A 19377-nucleotide genomic window follows, 5' to 3' on the forward strand; every position below is an offset into this window, starting at 1 on the left:
CACTCCTGACTCCAATGTCCACATCGTTAATGAAGATGTTGAACAGGATGGGTCCCAGGACAGAGCCTTGAGGGACCCCACTGGTCACAGTTTGGCTAGGATGTGTCTACTTTTGGATGGAACAGATAAGCAGTTTTTATGTTTGCTGTCCTTTAATCTTTGGGAACGTGGCTAATTCTCAGGAGGATGTGAACTAGAAGTCAGCTGATTTCCAGAGTCACTATGACATCTGGAGATAGCTTATTTTATTACAGAGGGAAAGGAGGGGCTAGGCTGTACAAGGTCAGTGGAGGGAGTGGTGTGTGAAGAACACAGGTTGAAAGGTAGTAAGTAACCACTAAAAGCCTAGTTGGTGGGTTTTATTACCCCATCTTTCATCACTGCACTTGTCCTCAAGAAAGTTGTTTGCTGAGAGCCTTAAGCAGTGTATCATCTATGCTGTGGTAATGAATGTATACAGAAAACAACTTTCAGTTTCTCTTTTTTGTTTCTTTGTTTTTTGACAATACAATCTGTCTGTGTAAACTTGTTCCCGTAGTTGTTCTCAAGGATGCCCAGAAATCAGTTACAGCAGCAGAAAGGTACTGATTTGTCTATTGCTTTCCCCTTTCCATGTCAGTAGGAAGCATATTTTTCAATCTTCACATGTGCAAATACAGGACGCTTGCTCAGATGATGTTGACCAGCACTGAGATGAAATTAATGCAGGGGCAGGCAAAATATGGCCCATGGACCAGATTCAGCTCACCAGGCCATTCTATCTGGCCTGCAGAGCCCCTGAAAAATTTAGTAAACTAATATTTATTTGCCCCGGCTCCCTGCCAAAGCTGGCTGGAGACAGGGGCAGTAGGACCCAGAGGGCGCCCTCAGCAGGCTTGCAGGCTTGAGCAGCCCAGCTCTGCCCTCCACAGCCAGTTTTCTGCTTTCCTGCCCCTGCCCTGCTCCAGCACCACGTGGCTGTGGCTCCTGGCTGCATCCCCGGACCTCAGAGCATGGGACTGTGCTGGTAGGGGTGTGTATGTGCACACACATGTTGGCAGGCACAGGAATAGAGTATGTGTGTGTGTGCAGGTATGGGGCAGAGTCTCTGTGTGTGTGTGTATGTGTGTTTGTGTGTGTGTGTGTGTGTGTGTGTCTCTCTCTCTCTCTCTGCAGGCACAGGGGCAGAGTGCGCGTGCGCATGTGTGTGTGGGTTCATAGTGTGAGTCCCACACACACACCACTCCATACACATGCACCTATGCCTCCCCTCATACTGCCATACACAAACCCCATCCACCCTCCCCCCATACCCACCTACATACCCACCTCCCACAATATACAAGAATAAGACTTCATTTTAAGCTATTGCGCAGTCACCTCTGTGTACACTACACAAACACATGTAAATCATCACAAAAATATTTTTTGAAATCAAATTAATTAATGTTGTAGATCAGGGGTCAGCAACCCCCAGCACGCATGCCAAGCATGGCACATGAGGCCATTTTGCTCAGCATGCCACAGCCATCCCTGGTTCTGGATAGCTGCTGGAGTCCAGACTACTCCCAGCAGGGCTTGCAGCATCCCAACTGCCTGCTGGAAGCAGCCCAGGCTCTGCGGATGGCAGCAGCTGCCCAGAGCCCAGGCTGGCTGTAGCCCGGAGGCTCCAAACAACTGTGCCAGGCTCCAGAGTCCTGGTATCAGCTCCATACCAGTGTATGCACCTGCATGTCAGAGCAGGTGGCGGGGGAGGGGGCTGAGGCAGTGCAACCGCGGCCTCTCCCCCACTCCTGGCACAGAGTTGATGACTGGGCTCCAGAGCCTGGCACAGCTGTTTGTAGCCAGCCCGGGCTCTAGGCATCTGCAGCAAGCAGCGGGCAGGCTGCAACAGGCTTCACAGTTCCAGCATCAGCTCCATGCTGGTGGCGACTGTATGCCCACGCCTGAACTAATGAGCTTCAGAGATAAAAGCATGAGTCTCATGTTAAAGAGCCAGGCACTCAAGCAGCCAGCTGGCACACAGCCATGCCCTTTGCAGAACTCCTGTTCTTCCTGGTGTAGGAGTATTTAAGGAAGTTAGCCTCTGATCCATTTATCCCTCCCTCTGACTTTATGTCCCCATTGCACAATGCAGCATGCAGTTGTGTGAGCTAGGTACCAGAAGTTTAATCACATTAGTGCAGGGCCCCACCTGAGCTAATTTGCCCTGCTTCTTATCATAGATATGCACACCAACACAGTTAGACTGCTACTGGTACCTAGCCCAGCCTGAGTTTGTCTACACTGGACCAGCTTGGTTCAATGTACAATATACATATCCAGGGTTAGAAATATGAGGCCGGTCAGAAGGCTGAACCCCCCTCAGGAGATGAGAGCCCCCCATAAAAATGAGAGCCCCCAGCCTGCCCCATGCCTTTCTAAGTAGCTCAGGTGGCAGCGGTGGTGGTGGCAGCAGCAGCAGCAGCAGTAATGGTGGCTCCTTCTGGCTTCTGGTTGCCACCACCGCAGACCCCCCCCCCACCAAGAGTCGGAGTGTAATTTGAACTCTGGACATACCCTTATTTTTGCCTTTCCCTCTTGCATTTTCCATGACAATAGAGGCTATGAAATGTGCTATGTTACTGCAGACACACTACCTGTGTATAACTAATATGCATAAAATCATCATGTGCAGAACAAACACATTGCTCTCCTGCTCTCTTCCTAGAGTATATTATAGGTGTTTAGTTGTCTAGTGTTTTGTGGTGCTCATACAAGGCCTGGAGTGGATGCTCATGTAGACCTGCTGGACAAATGTGTGGATGCCATGCATGCTTGAGACTGCATCTCTTGAAACCAGGCTTGATGACAGTTTTATGTTTCTATAAAGAGGGCCAGGTCCCTAGATTCCTTGCAATGGGCATACACAGGGAAAGCAAAACCACCCAGTGAGAAGCTCCAGTAAGTACTGAGATTTAAAATTTCCAAAAAGGGCTGATATTTAGGTTCTCATCATTCTCTCTGTCTTCCTCAGTTGGTTTCTCATCAAATTACCAGGAACAGTGCACACCATTTATATTCTGTTTAGCACATTGCCATTTCAGTGAGACTTGCAAAAGAAATGCTTAATATTTCTGCTAGAACACAACTAGGAGGCAACAGCAAACACACACAAATGTAAATCATTTTAGCAATCACTAGAAAGCAGCTGTCTTTGAGATAAATGACAGCATTTCAGCAGCACATGGCAACACTGCTCTAGCTCTAGACCATTTGCAGAGAGAACTTTAGGGCAGAATACCTTGAAATTCAGAGAAGTACCGATGCTGCAAGCTGCTTCAGAAACAAAGAAATATTCAGCGCATCTGATCTGAAACACAGCAAATTCCTGCCAAGCACAACATATTCAAGCAAGGAACATTTCCAGACGTTGCAGAAATATGTCAAGTTCATCTATGGCCAACATTATAAAAATGCTGACTAATCTACCGAAACTTACAGTCACGCTTTTAGATTTCACACTTAGCACTAGCGAGCAATTTCACAGGTCAGGTGGTGTCCCCATTTCAACCCACAGAAGCCTACCAAAGTAAACTGAGTGAGGAATTTGGCCCCAAATCTTTAAATGGCCCCATAAACATAGCTTCTTGGACTAGAAGAAACTCCCTTGTAGAGTTTTTCAAAGCTGGCTGTGGAATATAGCCACAGTGCATGGCTTCAAGAAGCACAGAGATTTTCCTGGGTGGCAAAGCTGATGGAGGTTGATACAGAGAGGTGCTAAGCAACCTCAGTTCATTAATATTAACCAGATCATTCTTAGCTTCTCTGCTCAAGGAGGAATGGATTGGCAAGGCATTAGGGAAAAACCTATAAAACTGTGAAACTTTCTAGTAAAGTGGGAATTGAATGAGAGTGAAGGATTTGTCAGTGACTAAGTGTTTCACACTCTACTGGAAGATTAATGAAAACAGATGGGCTGTGTCTGTAGTGCTGGGTGGGTCAACCTCCTGTGAGTAATTACCCATTAAAATGTAAACCCCTTATAAAGACCTTTTGATAAAGAAGACTAAATGCTATACTTAAAGTTTTGCTTTATTTTTATTCTAAATCTTACTTTAACTTAGACACTGCCACAGTTACTGCACAATGGTGTCATATCACACTGAATCTTTCCCCTCCATATCTTCTTGGAGGAACCTGCATTTTGCCATACAATCGCTCACAATTTGGGCAAGTTCAGATCCAATTTTTTTCCACTAATTTGAACAACGGAGTTGGATAAGCACCTAATCCAGTACCACCGGAGTCAACAGCAGAATCTTTCCCCTGAGCTAAATGGATGTGTCTTAGGCCTCTGCATCTCCAGTATGTAAAAGATTTTATGCAAATAAAATCTAGCCAATAGTCATACAGTCAGTGTCATGGTACTTCCTCAATTCTCTTAACAACTGAACAGTATTGAGTCTGGTGGTTGTTCTGCCAGAGCAAGTATGTTGAGTACATATTCTCACTGGTCCCAGAAAACCGGAGAATTAGGTTACATATGTAACACCCACACACATTCTGTGTGTGTGTGTGTGTGTGTGTGTGTGTGTGTGTGTGTGTGTGCGCGTGTATGTTATGTGGGCAAGATGGCCCCTGTTGTTCTGGCCACGTGATCAGCACATGGCAAGCTGGGGCCTGTATCTGGACAAAATATGTAAAACCCTCTGGCCTCATTGGCCAGAGGAAGCAGGGGATTCTTCAGGCAGATTGGTTGGGAGAAAGACTGAAATGTGGCCTTCCCTGATTGGAGAAGGCTTGAGTGATGTCACACCAGCTATATAAGAACAACTCAACTACTTTTTTACCTCTTTGTCCTGGGGAGCTGCACAGCTGGATTGGGAGCTAGGAAACCTGCTCCCCAGGGGGGAAATGTCCATCTTCCCACTGGAGAGGCAAAGGCTATGGGATGGGAAAGCCTCAGGTACAGGGAGAGAAAGTCTGTCTTGGTGTTTGAGACTCCTATTCCTCTCTCTTTCGCCCTTTTTTTTCCTTAAATGGGTTACTGTCATGGGGTATTAATCCCTGGAGCAAACTGCTCAGGAGTAGGTCCTGGCAGGTACTGACCCATGCGTTTGGGATTGTAGTGTCTCAGCACGGTGGTGTAGCTGAGACTCGATGTCCAGGCAGCAGCCCAGACCTGGGCCCTTTTTGCCGTTTCACAGCTATTGCATTTCAGCCTAGCTGTGGGGCTGAACCCCAGCCATATGTTTGGCTGGCAGATTTGGGCTAGGGTGAAGCCTGGCATGGTTTGAGTCAGGGTGAGACCTGGCACTTCTTGTTGTTGATCTAGGCCTCAGTGTGATATAGGCCTGGCCAGCTTTTGCCACCCAGTCCAGGCCCAGTGAGATAGGCCTGGGCCTCCTTTTGTCCTTTTTCTAGTTTATGCCCCAACCAAGCAGTGTGGTTGGGCGCTACTTGTAGCCAAGATAGACCCGACTTTTCCTCTGAGGTCTTTTGCAGTAGCTGGATCAGGACCAGGAATTTGGGGGTGTGGTATGCTGAAGAAAACCACAGTTAACCCCTCAAAGCCACAATCTAGAACTGGAGGATGGCGCTCTACCGCTTCTCCAGGGGCAACAGAGCCCCTTGCAATGCAGAAGGACCCACGCTCTTGAGCAGCAGCACCCTGAGGTGCAGTGAACCCAAGGAGCAGCTCATGGGACTCTCCGGTGTGGGTCCCCCTCTCCATCCTATTGCTGAATGGTAGGTATAGGGGTGCAGGCCCCAGATCTACCCTTTGGGGAGCCTCAAGACCCAGACTGCCTGGGCATGGGTGAAGCCTCCCAAGGAGAGGGACACCTATAGATTTTCCTTTGTAGTTAATAGTGTTTTAAAATGACATATAATGTCTTCCTTTGTTTTGTGTTGTTTTCTGTAATAAATTTAAGTGTTTGTGTTTACACTGCTTGCAAGGAGAGGATTTTTGTTTATGTGGGACACTCCAGCAAATTTACTGTTCCCAGATTTCTGGCTGGGAGAATGAGGCACTGGTACCCCGAAATGAGAACCCGGCACTTTTGGCTGCTGACTGATGCCAGCCAGAAGGCTTACATATACACTTAAACACTAGCTGCTAACACCTTATCTGCTAACCATTTGCCTATAGGCAGATACAGCAAACTCCTGTAAGAGGCGTGAACTGATTAAAATGAACTGTTAATTAACCAAATTTTATCTGACAAACCAGGGTGTCAAACATATGGCCAACAGGCCAAATCTGAGCCATGGAGTTGGGTCATCCAGGGCTCATGGCTTCCTGTGAGCTGGAACAGCCACCTCCACAGGCTCAATTCAGTCCATGGGCTTTGTAGCTATGGCTCCTAGAACCTGGCAGCACCAGTGTTAATCTCTGCTGTTTCAGTGCAACTTTGGCACCCAGGTAGCTAATGCCATTTTCTTCCCCCCCCAACCCTATCCTTGCAAACTGCTACCAAAACTGGGGTTATTAGTTGCCTTTAGCAACTAAAATCAACAACAGGGGAAAATGTGGGGTGAGCAGCAGTGGCATTAATTCCCTGGGTTCCAGAGCTATGCCAAAAACAGTGCCTCCAGCATCTGTGGGAATTACCATCACTGCCAATGCCACCACTTACAGGATGTCTGGCCCATGGGAAGTCCTGAAGTCTGGATCTGGTCTGCAGGGCCCAATGAGTGATAAACAATAGGGCAACTCATATTAAATAACTCCACGTTTTCTTCCAGGTTTGGTTTTGCATTACTCCTGTTTTACCTTAAAGGCCACCACTGCAGTCCTTTAATCTTCATTTGTGAAAGCTTCTTGTTAAGAGTTTTATTTTGTCAATGCTCTTTAGACTTCATGTTCTGGATCTGTGGGTATGCATCTGTTTTTCACTTACAGTTCCACCTCTCCACCCCTCCCTGCAGATGTAGTTGCTTGTGTAAACAAGCAATTGAGTACAGCGCAGAAAATGAGATGCAATTACTTAATTTGCTCAAGTCAGTGTTGGCTCTATGCGCAAATGTGTTTTGGGGGTTTTTTTGCAAGCAAACATATGCTGGAACAATTAAAGAAACCTGTAGAAAACATCATCCATGGAATGTATGCTGTCTGCTTGAAGGGAGATTTGGCCAGTTAAGGCACTTGTTGGAACATTTGCTTCGGACTAGAATGAATTTCCATACATGTTACATGCAGGCTATGCAGTTGCTTCTGTGTGATCTGCAATAAATATCCAGGGCAGTGTATTCAAAATTACTATTGGCCACATTCTGGCAATAAGAACAAGATCCTTGGGCTTTCACAATACGAACAAGATCCTTAGGCTTTCCCATGTAGTTATCAGTGTTTGCGAAGCTTTTTGCTGGCTTCCCATAAGGAAATGATCTGGATGTCTATTTGAGTGTATAAAACTGACTCCACCATATTGCATTCAGTTGGCAACATCCTCTACCATTATAAATTGTCATAGCTGCTTCATTTTCAGGGGAGTGTTGTCAGGTGAGGATCTGGCCAATTACTATTTTTACACTTTGAGATACAGTTTGTGTCGGCTTTATTTGAATATTTATTCAGTAGGAGATTTCCTATCAACTGTAGCAGAATGGGAGAACTGATGTTCTCTAGTCTCTGTCTAGCAGAGTCTGCCTCTTGGGCTAGGTACAGACATTCAAAAAGCCAGAGGTAGAATCACTCTAAGTTACCTGGTTTTCTGTAAGCAGCATAGTTTAAATCAGTAGCAAAAAGAACACACACTTGCCTTTTGGTGAGGACAAGGGATGCAGGCTGCCTATTTTAGACCACGATCTCCCCTTTTTAAACTAATCTGTGTGCCAAACGTCTGGTCTGTTATGGGTTCAGACACCTTGCCAGTCACTTATGTGGGTAAAAGTGTTGTTTGTACCTGGTCTTAGATACTAAGGCAAGGTACAGGCATTCAAAAAGCCTGAGGCAGAATTGATCTGAGTTGCACGGTTTTCTGTAAGTGGTGTAGTTTAGTTTGGTAACGAACAGAGCATGCATTCACACTTTGTTGTGGGGGCAAATCTTAGACTGGGTTCTGCCATGTTTAAACCACTTCTGTTCTGTTATGGTCTGGACTGGTTTTGTGCCAAACTTCTGTTCTTTATGGGTATAGATCAGTTTCCAGTCACTTTTAATGGTAAAAGTGTAAAGTCTGTACTTGACCTAATCCTCTAGCCAGCTGCAGAGCAACTCCTACACGTACATAGAAGTTGAGCTCAAGCTGAGCCGATTGCAGAATCAGGCTTTTATTGAGCCAAATTCTTCTCTAGCGTAGGACCAATGAAATCACCAGGGATGAAACTAGCCCATTGTGTCTTAAGTGTAGTTTGCCAGCTGGCACTGAACTCTACTTGGGTTATTTTCCTTTTCACTCCATATTTCTCTTTTTTAACATAAGTAATTTGGTTCTTTTGTTTCCTATTTTTAAATGGTGCTGAAGCACATAAAACAAGTCTTACATTTATGCTAGCTATAAACATGCTGAGCAGTAATAATGATAGGCACATTATCATTTTTCATCACTGCAAATGGAGTAGAACAAAAACTAGGGGACTGATCTGGGTGATTGTAATGGATACTGATACTGAATTTTCTGTCTTAATTGCAGTGTTTTCTTTTCCTTTTTTTGCTCACCTTGTCTGAATGCTGTGAATTGGTGTTAATTGGAGCTTTAATTGGCAGAAGAGCTGTGGAGAACCTGCAAGGCCTATAGGAGTGATCCGCATGCTCTCCTCACACTCCAAGCTCATCTCTATCTAACAGGGGTGGAGGCAGTCACTGGTTCTCTACCCATGGTGGTGAAGTGAATGTAAGTTCTGTAGGAGCTACTGCAGCTTCAGTGCCACATCAGCAGCTGTGAAGCAGCTCAGCAACCGTTCTGTGACCTGGAAAACACCAGGGCACAGCTCTGCTGCGTATGTGGTGTTCCTGGACTCAGGCCTACATGCTGTCTTTATGCTGCCAAGATACACTAAATCTAAAAAGTCAGAAGATATCAATCATACGTGTTCCAGATATTTTAGGGAAGAAAACACTTGGGAATATTCATATCAGGACTCATGAGTCAAAATATAACTAAGTGCAAACAATCTAGGAAATACATTTTTAAAAATGAAGGGGAAAAAAAGAGAAGAGGGGGCAGGAGTATTCTTTCTTAAAATTATTCTCTCTCTGTTTTACAAAAAAAAAAAGTGTATGTTTCAGATTTTTCTCCTGCTTTGTTATCTATCATTATAGGGTAAATTAAGGAAATACTTCTGTACCTGCACAGAATACTAATATCGCTTCTTGGCCTCTTGAAGGCTCAGATCATGTATATAAGTATATATAGTGTTATGTATATATGTGCATGTGTGTATATATGTATATGTCTAGATGTCTATAGGTAGTATACATAATATATATACAATATAATACATATTCTATGTGTGTGTTATATATATATATTAGAGAGCGAGAACTAATAGAAAACTAATATATACAATGCATGTGTTTGCATATATTTATAAACGTGGCTCATTTTGTTTTTTGCAGATGGAATTTGGAGTGACAGACTGCCGTGAGGTTTTCCCCAAGTTTTTAAACCAGGGAGTTTGGTTTATGCAGGCACAATTTTGTCAGGTGCCAGTTGTAACCAGAGACAATTAGACAAAATCATGGGTGTAATTTGCCTCTGTTACATAGACAAACATCCATGGTCTTACATTGTGTGTGTGTGGGTGGGTGGGTGGGTGTGGATACTGCAGTGAATACACACACACACACAAAACTACATATCCCCACTGTGCATGTATTTTGTATATGCAGTGTTTAGTTAAAACTGTGTATATTCTGTTGATTACATATACACTTTAATTAAATAGAACATAACGGATATACATATCTCTTATAATGTAGATCAGTTCTTTAGCAATGGATATAGGAAAATTACTTCCCTAAGCAAGTCAAGGTTTTGGTAGGCTTGTTTTACATTGTAATTTACTAATTTCTGGTGCAAGTTAGCCCCAGTGATTTAATTCCAGTGGTTTGGAATGAGGGAGCCTTTCCAAAATGACTGCATTTTGGCTGCCATAGAGTCTAGTCCCCCCTGATTCAGTAGTCAGCAGTTTAGCACTTGTTAAACAACCCCTTCCCCAGCTGATATAGGACAAAGCATCATGCTCCCACTGCCTATACATTCAAGGAAATCATGAATAGAACTGCTCAAGTGACTTTCTTAAAAATGAAAGGGTGAAAAGCATGGCAGGAATAGTGGTCAATACTTTTGTGACTAAATTATTTTTTTCAGGTAAGCCCACATCACCAGTATTAATATTATGGGAATGTGCAGAATCCTTATTAAGGCTCAAGGCTCTGTAGTACAAGACACTATGAATACAGTGATATAGAAGAGCTGATTGTAAAAAATACTCTTGGATCAAGTGACCATGAACTGATTAAGTTCAGTCTAAACTGCGGGATAGGCAAAAATAGGTCTCTAGCCAGAGTTTTCAACTTCAGAAGGCCAAATTTTGGGGACTAAGAAAATAAGTTGAGGAGGTGGAGGAGATTTGAGCATTTAATTCAGGAGAGGCATGTAAATGCTTAAATCCAAAGCAAAAATACCCTATCCCAAGCAAAAGAAAAAAAAATATTGGGAATGATTATGGTCTTGCTTAGGTAAATAAGCACTTTAAAAACAGAGCATTCAGAGAAAGCAGAGGATCTACGAAAATGGGAAAAAGGATTCTTCAGTAAGGATTCACAAAAGGCAAGTCATGCCTGACCAACCTGATTGCCTTCTATGATGAGATGACTGGTTCTGTAGATGCAGGGAGACCAGTGGATGTGGTATACCTTGACTTTAGTAAGGCTTTTGATATGGTCTCCCACAACATTCTCACAGGCAATCTAAGGAAGTATGGGCTGGATGAATAGACTGTAAGGTCGATAAAAAAAATGGCTGAATCATTGGCTTGATATCTCGTTGGCAGTCAGTATCAAGTGGACTGCTCCAAGGATTGGTCCTGGGGCCAATTTTGTTCAATATTTTTATCAATGACCTGGAAGATGGCATAGAGTGCACCCTCAGCAAGTTTGCCGATGACACCAACCTGGGGGGAATGGTAGATATGCTGGAGGGTAGGGTTAGGATTCAGAGTGACCTAGACAGATTGGAGGATTGGGCCAAAAGAAATCTCATGAGGTTCAGCAAGTGGAAAGTCCTGCACTTAGGATGGAACAATCTCATTCACTGGCACAGGCTGGGTGCTGGCTGGCTGGGTAGCAGCTCTGCAGAAAACGACCTGGAGGTTACAGTGGACAATAAGCTGAATCTGAGCCAACAGTATGCCCTTGTTGCCAAGAACGTTGTAACGGCATGTTGGGCTTCATTGGTAGGAGTGTTGCCAGCAGAGCAAAGTTAGTAATTATTCCCCTCTATTCAGCACTGGTAAGACCACATCTGGAGTACTGTTTCCAGTTTTGGGCCCCCCACTACAGAAAGGATGTGGACAAATTGGAGAGAGGCCAGTGGAAGACAACAAAAGTGGTGAAGGAGCTGGGGCACGTGACTTCTGAGGAGAGGCTAAGGGAACTGGGCTTATTTAGTCTAGAGAAGAGAAGACTGAGAGGGAAATTAATAGCAGCCTTCAACTACCTGAAGGGGGCGTTCAAAAGATGATAGAGCTAGACTGTTCTCAGTGGTGGTGGATGATAGAACAAGGAATAATGGTCTCAAATTGCAACACGGCAAGTTTAGGTTAGATACTAGGAAGAATTTTTTCACTAAGAGGCTAGTAAAGGACTGAAACAGGTTATCCAGAGAGGTTGTAGAATCTCCATCTTTGGAGGTTTTTAAGACCTGGCTAGACAAAGCCTTGGCTGGGATGATCTAGTTTGGGATGGTCCTACTTTGAGCAGGTAGTTGGACTAGATCGGGGTGGGCAAAATGCGACCCAGGAGGCAAATGTGGCCTGCCAAGCCATTCTATCCAGCCCACAGGGCCCCTAAAAATTTTTAAAAATTAATATTTATCTGCCCTGGGCTGCCTTTCATGCAGCCCTCTATGGCTTGCCAAAACTCAGTAAGTGCACTGGTTTGTACTGAGCATACAGCTAACCTGGGTTGAAAATGGCAAGGGGAGCAGACATGCAAGGGGTACACTAGTGTAGTTTATGCAGGTTATAGTTACTCCTCGGTTTCAAAGAGATAACTTTATCCCACAGAGGAGTGACTTACACCAGTCTAAGGCTGTGTGCCTGCTGTGTGCCCCATATTTACTATGCCATAAAGAACAGTTATTGGGCATGTCTACATAACACTTAATGTACAGTAGACTAATTCTACTGTGCATTAGCACATCGGGGCAAAAAACATGCTAATGCACAGTAGACTTAATATACCAAGCATTAAGCATCACAAAAAGACTGTATGCCATTGCTACTGTGCATTAGTGTCAGCTACTGCGCATTTATGTAATAGTATCTCATGTCAGAAATACTAAACTTAATGTGCAGTAGCAGTGGCATATTAATGCATGTGTATATGTGACCACTCTGTAGTAAATGTGTTGGGTGTTTGCACCCCTTGGCTCTGTCTTCAATAAGAATGAAGACATAACTGAGGATAACAGTGTGGTACCATATGGGAATGAACGCACAGTAATGCAAATTACTAGAGATAATGCAAAAGTAAAATTAAAATTGCCTACTGTAATAAAACTGGGAACTCAGATAACCTTCATCCCAGAGTATTGTATGAATGAGCAGACAAAATAGCAACCTCTGGAGCAGGAGTTTTCAATTAATCTGTCAGTTCAGGGGTAGTCCTTTTTGACTGTGATAAGACAAGCAACTTCTTAGACAATGGTGATATAGTAGTCCTAATCTATCTGCATTTAAGTAAGCATTTGACACTCTGCTACATAGAGAATTATTATCTAAATTGGAAAAAATGAGGATTAATGCTGTAACTGTAAAGTGAATAAAATGTTGGCTAAAAGGGAGACTACGGGAGTCATCAGATTGGAGAAAAGTCACTATTGGTGTTCCTCAAGGATCAATCTTAGGACCTACCCTGTTTAATATTTTTTATTAGCGACCTTGGTGGAAGGAGGAGGTGAGTGCTTGACTGACAGAAAACTTGGAAATATTGTCAATGCTGAGGAAAACTAATTTATCATGCAGGAAGAATTAGATGCCCTTCTACAACGGAGCAGTCAAAATGATACAAAGTTTAATTCTGTGAAGTGCAATGTCCTCTACTTAGGGACTCAGGTGAAGATCTTCTGTTCTAAGATTGGGGCTCAGAAGCTGGAGGCCAACAGGGGACTTCTTTGTGCTGTTCAATAATAGGTTGGCTCCAGGGTGCCAGTGTGATGTGACTTTAAAAAAAACTAATACAATTCTACCATGTATTAGCCAAAGTATTTTTAGTATAATTAGACAAGTACTGTACAAAATGTTAGTAAGACCCCCATTGTGTACAGTTCTGGTCAGCTTTCTTCAAAAAAGATAATTTTAAACTGGACCATGGCTACTAGGATGAATAGGGGAATGGAAATTGTATTTTATGAGAGGAGATTAAAAGAGCTTGGCTTGTTTAAGAGGTTTTATAATTCCTTTCTATAAATGCATTTTGGGGGTGAATGACAGGGAAAGAGAAAAGCCGTTTAAGTTAAAGAACAATATCAGCACAAAGTAAAAATGGCTACAAACTGGTCACAGCCACAGTTAGTCTGGATATTGCAAGAAAGTTTCAAATAATCAGAAGAGTGAAATTCTAATCTAGAATCATCTTCTGAAAAAAGATACCAGAGAAAAGAAACCTAAATTGTGTCAAGATGGAGACTGACAAGTTTATGGAAGGGACAGAATCGTAGGAGAGGGGTATTCATGGACCAGAACACAGCACACAATATGTGGATTCATGGGTCTGGTGCCCCTATGAGGGGATGTAAAACAAACTTGATTTTCATGTGGGAGATGTCTAGTCCCCCACCAAACCCTTTTCCCTCCCAAATCAGGGCCTCCTGCCCTTCAAAATCTCTAACTTTATTCAGAGACATGGAAAAGGGAATTCCACTACTCTGTGTGTTTCATATCTACTGATTGTAAGGCACAAAATGGCAATTGTGCCACGCGCGCCCTCCCGTAAGTGATCAATTCTGGGCTTGCAAAAACAAGCCTAAATGGAAAATTCCACGCTGGCATGGCAGCATTCCCATATTAGGAAGCAAAAAGCGTTCTCGGTTCTGATTGGCTGACTCAAACCAAAACCAAACGGCAGGGTTTAAAACTCACACCCGCCTGTTGCTCAGGGAGACTGTCCCAGAGGCCACCACCCAAGTGCCACCGGGATCAAGTTCACTTGTAACTGCAAGCAGGCCTCACAGCTACCCGGGCTGATCACCCGTCATCTCCCGCCACCGCTCCCCAGGCGTAACTTTCAACCCCGCTATTGAGCTCCCGTGCGTTTCGCTGATGACCATTTTGTAACGACTCGCGAATCCTGCGCCCACATGACTGTAACAGAAGGGGCATAAGTAAATAAACCACTTGTATTTACCCATCACGCGTTACAAGCCTTCCTCCTCCCTTAAAGCCAGATCGAAAAGAACAAGTTACCAAGACCATAATAACAGCAGCGGGCCAGCAAACCACCCAGATCCTTTGTACCCGCTCCTGAGTGGAAATGACTGAGCTAGTAGCTGCTACTCGTAAGGGTCAAACGGAGACCTTCTTGGCATGGCTAAGCCACCTTGTCAAGGAAGCCGGTCATGAAACCCTCGATGTGGAGAAGACGACCAACTTAGTCCGTAATATGGGATAGAGTGGGGGTATATTAACTGACATGGCCCCTCATTTAAACAACACCGACTGGCCGATCCCACTGCCAGCCCTACTCGCTAGACATGCTCCAGGCCATGCATATCACTAGCATAATGGTGACCCGCCCGGGTTTGACCCAACAGCCCTAGTGTACACAGTCATTGGCATGTCCTACTCCTTGTGGGACCCGCGGCATGCCCCGTTAGGCCTTCCCGTCATTCACATCAATGGTCTGTGGCCCCACCGATTTCTAGCAGACCCAGCCATGGTTCCGTTTCGTCCAGAGGTGGTCCAAGCTGCTGTAGAGTATCATGGAGGGCCTCACAAAAATCACCATTCATCTCCTGTTAGCTGGTCTCGGGGGTGATGCTGCAGCTGCAGCCATCAGTTATGAGCCATGCCTGAGAGAGCTCAAAAGCTCTGCATATTCCACCGAAGTACACGTCGCCGCCCTAGATGAACGACAGGACAAAGCTCACCCACCCAGTAGCCAAGCTATCCCAGATCACCATGCCGTTCAACCCGAACGTTCACTCCATGAGCAAGCTATGTTTGGCTTTTTGATAAATCACTCTGGACTCTCTAAAGCTGACATTCGCAAGCTCATGGAAGACAGTCAACAACAACTCGCTGACCGCTTCAGTTTTAACTGGCAAGAGGGTGACTTTCAAACAAAACTGAGTGTAGCCGTCAGCTCCGCAGCGACTGACGACTCGCGACCCTATAGCTGCATTACTGTCCATCACCCCCAGTGCTTGCAACACCCTCACGATGTGCGGTTCCTCCTGGATACTGGAGCTCAAGTCAATGTCATCTGCCCTGACATCCCGCATGTACCCACTAAGGCTACCATGTTCGTTCGAGGCCTAAATGAAACGAAGCAGACCCAAGTTGTGCGTTTTTGGGTAAAAGGAGAAGAAAAACCCCTTATGGCCGTCTTGGGGGATGTAAACCTCCTAGGCGTACCCGGCTTATGTCAACTGCGGCTCAAGCACCAAGTCACCACCGCACTGCCTGTCACCACAGCAAGTCCACTGCACATCCCATTGCTATACTCTAAAAAGCCCTGGAGGTACCGCCCCATTCCAATGAAGGAACCGCTCTGTGATCCCCAAAGACCTTGCTCCAGCACTTACAAGACGAGAGAAAAATTACTCCCGTCACCGCCTCGACTTTCCTGTCACACGGCTGGGGCCTCGCTAAAGCTCACCAACCAGGAGCTGTGTGCCTGGTCATCAACTGTCACGAAGCCAATAAGCGCTGCTGTCTGCTTGCCACACCGTATGCCTTGTCTCTCCCCAACACACTGTCCCAGATGTGACAACACCAAGCTATGAAATGGTGGGGCGCCACTGTCGATTTGAAGGACATGTTTTATTCGATCAGCATCGACGATCGTCCCGGCATCCTCAACACGGCTGTTAATGGGCAGATGTTCAAATGGAACATCTGCCCACAGGGCTACTGTAACGCACCTGCTCTTGCATGTAGCGCCATCGCTGATACCCTCGCGACCTTTGAAACCCCCATCCCAATGTCAGAGTCTGGAGCTACGTTGATGACCTAGAGATCATGGGCTCCGAAGAACAGCAGGTTGCTACCACAGTTCAAAAGCTCATACATCACCTCACCAATCACAGATGGACAGTGAATGATAAGAAATCTCAGCTCATGCCACAGACTTGGCTAGCCTTCCTAGGATTCAAGCTCGATGAGAACCAATTCCGCGTGCTGTCCACCACTCGCGCACTGGTTAAGGAACCCACCAAAGAGTAAGCAAGACTTCCAACAGCTACTCGGAGAACTCTGTTGGCGACACCATTTCATTGACCCCGAACATCTGCCCGTTCTAGCACGCATCCAGTCTCAGATTCGCCGCAATGCACGCACAGTATCACCATGGACACCAAAAGACACGTGAGAGCCTCTCGACCAGTCTAGCGACTACATCCCTAGTGGCGTGGAACCCGTTGTCTTGGCTCAAAGTCCACGCCGGTTTTATGGACACGCACATCTTCGTATCTGTCCATAACGAGCAAAGTCAGCTCATTCACTGTGCACACAAGACCCTACATGCAACCCAACATCAGTATGGAATAAATGGCAAACATTTGTTAGCCCTTCAACTTGCCTCGGTATATTCCAAGGGGGCAGAAAAAGTCTGCTCCCCCACAGCCTCATTGTTGCCTCTATTAGATCCCGAATGCCCCGAGCCCACCTTTCCAGGCAACAGCAAGACTTGGACACACTTAGTCCTCCAGCACCATTATGACTGGTACAACTGGGATCATCATGATACCAGTCCCCAAAACTCCACCGTGGGAAAACGACCCTTCTTGTATGGCATGACTGAAGACAGATGGATGGCTTCTGATGGGTCCACCAAAGTCAACCACTGCTACGGGTATCATTGCCGACCAAGTGCGTACACAAAAGCCTGGATAGGATCTACAAGCAATAGTGCACAGCATCTAGATCTTCTCGGATTCCAAGCCATGGTGGAGCACTGTTACACACATCACGATGATGTTCAACCCATCCCAGTACTGGTGGTAAATAGCCAGTACATATATAAGGTCGCAACGGGTACAGCCGATCCCACGGAGAATGCGGACATGTGGGAGGTGATCTTCTAGCAGCTAACAGAGTTCAGCCAGCTCCCACTAATTAAACATACCCATTCACATCAGCCCAATACCGACCCTGTCCACTCCCACATCAATGACTACCTGCAGAATCCATTACAAGAGCCTCGATGCATGACAGCCAAGGCCTCAGCAATGCCCAACAGTGATCACCTGGTCCAATGGCTTCACGAGTTCTGGAACCACCCAGGAAAGTATAAGGCGCATGCTCGCTGGAAACAAGCAGCAGGACAGAGCAAAGAAGTTCGACCCAAAGTCTGGGATGAAGCAACATGTCACTGCCTCACTTGTAGCCGCGATAAGCCCCAGCATGGTGTCAGATATGAAAAACATGCCTACGATCCATTGCACTTCGCTGCCGGTCAAGCTTGGCAAATCGACCTCCTTAGACTGCTCCCCGAAGCTTACCAAAAACCCAAAGGCCTCGTCGTAGTTGACTTGGGAACACGCCAACTAGCGGTGATACCACTCTCAAAGTCCTGCGCCCAAGATGTCGTCCACGCACTCCAAGTAGGACAGTGGTGGAAGTACCCGAAACAAATACAGTCCGGCGGCAGACCACCGTTTAACAGCTGCCAGCTTGCTGGATTTGCAGCAGAAAACAACATCAGCTGGCATCTTTACTTACCATTCCACCCACAAAGCAACGGCGTCATAGAATGCTCCATTGGATTGTTGAAAGAGAAACTACGCCTTTGTGGAAATGGAAGTTATAAAGGATGGGACACGCGCTTACCGCAAGTGCTGAGTTCACTGAATTTTGACACAGCGTTGTGGGAACCCCGTGATCCAGTCGGACCGCCATCCTGGAAACCTGTGTATGAGCCCACCACGCCTGTGTAGGTGACAATCCCTACCCACAACGACTCCCGTCCGACCCCCATACCAGGACACGTTTTCAAGCCCAGCACTTATCCCAACACTTACATTTGTGAACTGAAAGAACAGTCTAAATCCTGTTTAGTACATCATAATTGGCTTTCTAGGCGCTCTGAGCAATCATAGTTATGTTATTATCTTAGCCCCAGTTACTTTGTGTTGTTGCCTTGTTACAGGTAACCTAAGAGCTACTACCATGAACTCCTCTCTTGCTGTTTTAACCCTGCTGACGGCTTGTGCTCTGGTGTCGTCACTCCACAAAAAGAGCAACACCTTCCTCAACACCGTCTCTCTGTTGGCTGCAGAATGTTTTCAGGAAGGACATGAAGCTATCGTCAATGAAACCTATTACAAGCTGTGTTTCCCACGCTTAAACAGCATTAACTGTCTTTCTTTGTTTTTAACCGTATCTTATCCCAATTGTAGCCTATTTAACTGTACTACCCTTTTTAACAAAACCTCCTGTTCCGTGGCCCATCCTGGGAACCTGGCAAGTACTGCAGTGCAGTCAGCTATTACCGCCAAAAATGCTACAACAACCTGGCCCTACATCTGGACAGGAGAATCCAAGGATGCACCACCAAATCACCTGTCGTGTGCATCAAATCTCAGTTCACTCCTAACCGCTTTTAACCTTAATATCACTGTCATCAGTGGCTCCACCCTTGCAGACACCCTAGCCGCTGGCATCCATCTACTCACCACTCAGTCCAAAAATGCCTCGTTTTTCCATCACTTGTATCCACACGGAGTCCGAGCGGTCCTATCTTTGTTGTGGGGAATGCGAAGCATTTGTCCAGCCACCTCAACCCACTTTGGTGATGAAACCGGCGAAATACTCGGTCTTAGTAACAAGTCACTGCCCATACCCCTCGACCTCAACATATCTGACATAAGTTGCGGTAGTGGATTTTTTACCCTGCCATATATTCCACCTAGTAATTGTTTTACTCCTTTAACAGTTACCTTGATGCTACTGCCCTGTTGGTTGTGGCTTAATCTTAATACCTCTAAAGTATCTCGTTCACTTCTATCCAACCGCAATGTTTCTTTT

Source organism: Crocodylus porosus, unplaced genomic scaffold (genome assembly GCF_001723895.1).
Source record: "Crocodylus porosus isolate Cpor-Errol unplaced genomic scaffold, CroPor_comp1, whole genome shotgun sequence".
Classification (NCBI taxonomy): Eukaryota; Metazoa; Chordata; order Crocodylia; family Crocodylidae; genus Crocodylus; species Crocodylus porosus.